The sequence below is a fragment of the Cynocephalus volans genome, chromosome 2 (assembly GCF_027409185.1).
Source record: "Cynocephalus volans isolate mCynVol1 chromosome 2, mCynVol1.pri, whole genome shotgun sequence".
Lineage (NCBI taxonomy): Eukaryota > Metazoa > Chordata > Mammalia > Dermoptera > Cynocephalidae > Cynocephalus > Cynocephalus volans.
The window spans coordinates 233,917,416-233,923,481 of NC_084461.1; the positions used below are offsets into that span (position 1 = coordinate 233,917,416).

The 6,066-nt window shown below is 38.0% G+C and overlaps 1 long non-coding RNA gene across 1 annotated transcript; it reads right to left on the reverse strand.

Annotated features, from left to right (window-relative positions):
* Window positions 1–236: 236 nt before the first annotated feature.
* On the reverse strand, window positions 237–4,520 carry LOC134367338 (uncharacterized). Its single transcript, XR_010022405.1, has 3 exons — window positions 4,435–4,520; window positions 4,247–4,353; window positions 237–483 (listed from the first exon to the last, which is right to left on the reverse strand). It is a non-coding gene; the product is annotated as an uncharacterized LOC134367338 (long non-coding RNA).
* Window positions 4,521–6,066: the final 1,546 nt, after the last annotated feature.

The following is a 6,066-nucleotide window of genomic DNA, read 5'->3' on the forward strand; positions in this document are numbered from 1 at the left end:
AAAGCAGAGGAAACACTTCCTAACTCATTTTTTGAGGCCAACATTTACCTAATACCAAAACCAGGCAAATACATCACAACAAAGAAAAACTACAGATCAGTATCTGTCATGAACAGAGATGTAAAAATTCTCAATAAAATATAAGCAAATTGAATATACTGAAAAAGAATTATATACAATCTACATGGGATTTATTTCAGGTATACAAGGCTATTGAAAAAAATCGGTTAATGTAACCTACCACATCAATAGTCAAAAGAAGAAAAATATCATGTAATCATATCAATTAATGTGAAAAAAGCATTTGACAAAACCCAACACATGTTTATAACAAACACTGCCAGCAAACTAGAAATATTATTTGATGTCAAAAACCTACAGACAACATCATACCCAATGGTGAAAAACTGTATGCTTTCTTTGAAAGACTGAGGAAAAGGCATCACTTCTTCACCAGTCCTGTTCAATATCATACTGGAAGTCCTTATGAAATAAGACCAAAAAAAAAAAAAAAAAAAAAAGGAAATAAGAGATACAGATAAGGAGGAATAAATTTAAAACGATCTTTGTCTGCAGATGACATAACTGTCTGTGGAAAATTCCAGATAATAATAGTATAAAAAAACCTTTTGGCACTAATAACTTTTTTTATGTCTCATTACACAAGGCTAATATACAAAGGTAAATTACTTCTCCATATACTAATAATTGAAATTATACATTAAAAAACATAATTCCATTTATAATATCTTCAAAAAATAAAATAGTTATAAATAAAACAAAACATATACAGGGTCTATATACATAAAAATGAAAAAGTTGTGATGAAGAAATCAAAGTGGTTCTAAATAAATGAAGATATAGTTTGTGTTCATTAATAGAAAGACTCAAAATTGCTGTAATATATTCCAAAGTTGATCCATAAGTTCAAGGCGATTCTGAACAATTTTGTAGATATTTCAAACTAATTCTAAAATTTATGTGAAAAGGCAATGGACCCAGAGTAGCCAACACAATATCAAGAATGAGGAACAAAGTTTAAGGACAGACACAACCTGACTTTAGACTTAGTATAAAGACATAGTAACCAAGAAAGCATGGTATTGGCAAAATAATAGACACATAGTCCAAAGGAACAGAATAGAGAGATCTAAAATAGACCCACAAAAATATAGTCAACTGATTTTTGAAGAAGGAGCAAAAGCAATTTAATGGAGAAAGGATAGTCTTTCCAACAAATGGTATTGGAGAAATAGGATGTCTGTATGCGAAAGAAAGAAAGGAAGGAAGGAAGGAAGGAAGTTAGAGGAGAGAGGGAGAGGGAGAGGGAGAGGAAGAGGAAGAGGGAGAGAGGGAGAGGGAGAGGGAGGGAAGGGGAGGGAGGGAGGGAGGGAGAGAGGGAGAGAGGGAGAGAGAGAGAAAAGAAAAGAAAAGAAAAGAAGGAAGGAAGGAAGGGAGAAAAAGGCAAGGAGAACCCAGACATAAGCCTTTTGTCTTTCACAAATTTGAACTCAAAATATTGTAGGTGAGAAAAAGTAATCTTTCTTCATCTGTTGCAAGGGTTATGGCTGACATTCCTATAACAAAAGACAGGTTAACAAAAGAAAAGCAAAAAAAAAAAAAATTTAACCAAAGTTTTACATGGCACAGAAGCTCTCAAAAACAAAGACCCCCAAATGAGGGGGAAACTGTATTTTTATGCTTAGGTTTAATTAAGAATAAACAGTAATGTAGAAGTATGTTGCACAAAAATGGGTATTCTGTAATGGTAATGAGCTGGGCGAGACTCAGTAAGGTCTGTTTATGAAGATTCTTCTTAGCCTCTCTGTGTAGTATGCCTTTTCCCTTTGCCATCTTTTAGCTGTACTATCTAAACAGTAGGTCCTTAGGACTTATTTTCAGGAGAGGTAGGTCAGAGAATTCTTTTATGGCCAGTTCTCACACAGAAAGGTCAAGGAAATTCAGAAAGTGACCTTCAAGGTGCCACATTTTGGGGTAGCATGTTCTGAGCCCTGACAATATAAAATGAAAAATTGTAAAACTTCTAGAAGAAAACATGGCAGAAAACAGGTATAACCTTAGATTTGTGATGATTTTTTAGATACCACACCAAAAACTAAAATCCATTAAAAAGTAAGCTGGACCTTATTAAAATTAAAAATTTCTATTCTGCAAAAGCACTGTGAATATAACACACAGAAAAGTCACAGAATGGGAGAAAATATTTTCACATCCCATATCTGGTAAAGGTCTTGTCTCAAAAATATACAAATAATTCTTAAAATTCAAAAGTAAGAAAACAACCTATTTACAAATTGGATCAAAGATTGAAGATGACACATAACTAAACAAAATAGACAGATGGCAAATAAGCATATGAAAAAACTCAACATCTTTTATCATTACAGAATTGCAAATTAAAATAACAATCAGATACTGCTAGGCTCCTATTAGAATGCCTAAAATTCTAACAGTTAAATATACCAATTTCTGGCAAGGATGTGGAGAAACAGGAATTCATTTACTCTTGGTGACAATGTTACAACCACTCTGGAAGATAGTTTGGCAGTTTCGTACAGAGCCAAACCTCATCTTACCATACAGTCAAGACATTGAACTCCTAGGTATTCGCCCAACTGATTTTAAAATTTACACCCACACAAAAACCTGCGTGTGAGTGTTTATAGAAGCTTTATAGTCTCCCCCAAATAGAATCAACTAAGATGTGTTCAATAGGTAAAATTTTAAACAAACCATGGCACATCCATAAAATAAATGTTCAGTGGTAAAAAGAAATAAACTCTCAGGCCATGAAAAGACAAGGATAAATCTTAATTGAATATTGCTAGGTGAAAAAAAAAACAGTATAAAAAGGCTGCACACTCTGTAATTAAAATTATTTGACATTCTGAAAAAAAGCGAAATTACGCAGACATTAGAAAGATCAGTGGTTACCAAGAATTCAAGGGGATGAGGAGGGTTGAATAGTTAAAGGAGAAGTTTTCGCTGTTTGTTTTCCCAGTGGGCTGATGCTATCCTTTGTGATCCTTTAATAGTAGACACGTGAAACCATGCATTTGTCAGAATCTATAGAACTTTACAGAGCAAAGTCTGAACCTTGATGCATGCAAAGTTAACAAAAAAGTTTAGAGGTTGGGGCATGTTGGTGTGACATAAAACGTGACAAGTGAATTTAACTGTATGACAAATGTATAAATTTGTCATATAGTTAGATTAATGAACTTCACTGGAGAGGGGAGGGGTGAATCACTGACTTCAGTAACTCTGGAAATGAGCAGAGTTATAATTGTAATGGCAAAAGTAGTCATACATGAGTATTACTCTCTAGTTTAAAGTTGTTTCTCATGGGGGTATGTGTTAACGTATCTGATCCTGCTATAGATGGACACGGACATTGAACAAATATGAATGGAAACTGCAGGTGATGGAGCCAGGATTTGCACTGTTGGAATGGGAGGTTTCAGATAAGCGAAAGAAGGAAACTTGAATGATCCACGTGGTAATGGGTTAGAGTTAGATGCATCTGTGTGAACTCGTAGTAGCCTAATATAGATAGAGTTATGTATTAAAATATTTATTGATATGTCTATATACATGTGTTTGTAAACAGACATAAGAGTGCATTTCCTTATTCTTAGAAGAAATGAAACTCTACTATCTGTAAGCACACCCAACACCTAGATTTTGGTTTAAATAACATTGTGGAATAAAAGAAAACAGACAACCTCGGAAAAATGACTGAATCTACAACTGGGGCAGGACATTTACAAGGAGAGCCTGAAGCATCTTGCCGTGCCAGAAAGTAAGAAAATATTATTTAAAAAAATCCACAGCAATAGTGATGTGTCTATTATTTTAAAAAATCCACAGCAATAGTGATGTGTCAAAGGGACACAGGAGCTACTTGAAAGAGCCCCTGATAACCAAAGATGAAATTTGCTGTACAAGAAAATAAAATATTATTGGATTATAAAACAAATCATAAAATAAATATCCATGAGTCTATGCTGATGTAAATAAATGTTTGAATAAATAATTAAAGGTGAGAGAATACACAAATCCCCTGGGAAGAAATATTCCAAGTAATGCATGCAGATACTCTGCTCTGTGAGGTGCTGCATAACTCCTCATTGCATGACTGTTGGCTACAGCTATTTCCAAAGAGTAAAGTATGGAAAAGGTGACAAAAAGTAATTTTACAGTGTAAAAATCTGACAAACTCTACCTTGGCAAATTATTGAAGGTAAACATCAAGAGTGATAAATCATGTTGTTAATCTGGGCCCTTGATGTGATATGATGACAACAGCAGTTCACCACTGTGGTTTATCTCCTAAAAACATAACTTCAGTTTAATTGTGAGAAAAACATCAGACAAATCCCAGCTAAGGAACATTTCTACAAAATACCTCACCAAGACTCCTTCAAACTCTCAAGGTCATGAAAAAACAGGAAAGTCTGTGAAACTGTCACAGCCAAGAGGATCCTAAGGATACGTGACTACTAAATGTAATATGGTATCTTGGAGAGAAGCCTGGAATAGAAAAAGGACATCAGGTTTAAGAAATGGAAATATAAACTACAGATTTTCATTAAATAATAGATCAATACTGGTTCATTAATTGTAACAAATGTACCACACTAATGTCAAATGTTAATAGGAAAGATGATGTGTAGCATAATGGGAACTATCGCCATGGTTTTCCCATAAATCTAAAACTGTTCTAAAACAAAAAGTCAACATAAAAGGTACAAGATATGATTCTTACCACCACCTAGTAAGAAAAACTCATACAGGTGTGATAATATAACAGAGTCAACAAGTCTCAAGGCTGAAGAATAATATTCTGCTGCTGTTATTTGTCTTTTCAATTAACCCACAGTGAAATGGACTGTTTGGGGTGCAAAGTGCCCCCAGGAGGTACCTTTTCACAACGTGGACGCGGGGCAGAAAGGGCAGAGGGGAAGCGCGCAGGGCCGGAGTCCCCAGCTCTAGAGCTGTGGAAGACTGTCCACGACAGCCCGCAAGCGGCGCTGGGGCAGCGCGATCCTCCCGGCGTAGAAACGTGGGCGCACAGTCCGGCGCCCACCGACCGGGGACCTGCAGAGCGCTCCGGGGATGCGGCGGGGCAGAGGGGCGCAAGGGCCCAAGGGTCGGCCCTGAGACACTGCGCACTCGGGGCCTGTGAATTCGGGTCCCGGGGGGACACTCGGCGTGGGCGCGCCCCTCCCCTCCTCGCCTCCAGCCCCATGTTGCCCCCACCGCCTCACCTGGTCCTGGGTGGTCGCTCTTGGTCTCTGGCGCCCACGGCAGAAGAGCCGCGTGGGAGTCGAGCCCGGCGACCACCACGCGCTCCTGGCGTCTTACACGCCAGCGTCGTCCGCCCTCCAGCCCCAGCGCGCACGCGCAGCCGGAGAAGGCGGGACGGCGGCCGGCTGGGCCCAAAGACCTCGCAAGCGGGCGCGAGCCCGGGAACTGCAGCAGCGGAAGGCCCGGGCGCCCGAAACGGCGGGGAATGCAGCCCGGGAAACGGCTAAGAAGAAAATGTTAAAAATTTGGAGACAAATGAAAATAAAACACGTTACACCAAAATCTATAGGACACAGTAAAAGCAGTTCTAAGGGGGAAGTTTATAGCAATACACACCTACCTCAGAAAAGGAGAAAAGTCTCAAATAAACAACGTAAACACTGCACCTCAAGAAACTAAATAATCAAAAACAAACTAAGCACGTAATTAGTAGAAGAAAGTAAATAAAGATCACAGCAGAAATAAATGAACTAGGGAACAGAAAATCAATGAGTAAGATCAGTAAAATCAAAAGTTGATATTCTGAGAAGATAAACACAATGAACAAATCTTTAGCCGCCCTAAATGAAAAAAAGAGAGAAGGCTCAAATAAATATGATCAGAAGTGAAAAAGGAAAGCTTACAACTGACAGCACAGAAATACAAAGCTTTAAGATTCTGTTTCTCTAGAACCACTCCTGGTACCAACATCTGCGTTAGTCAGGGCTCTCCAGAGAGACAGGATCAATAGGACGT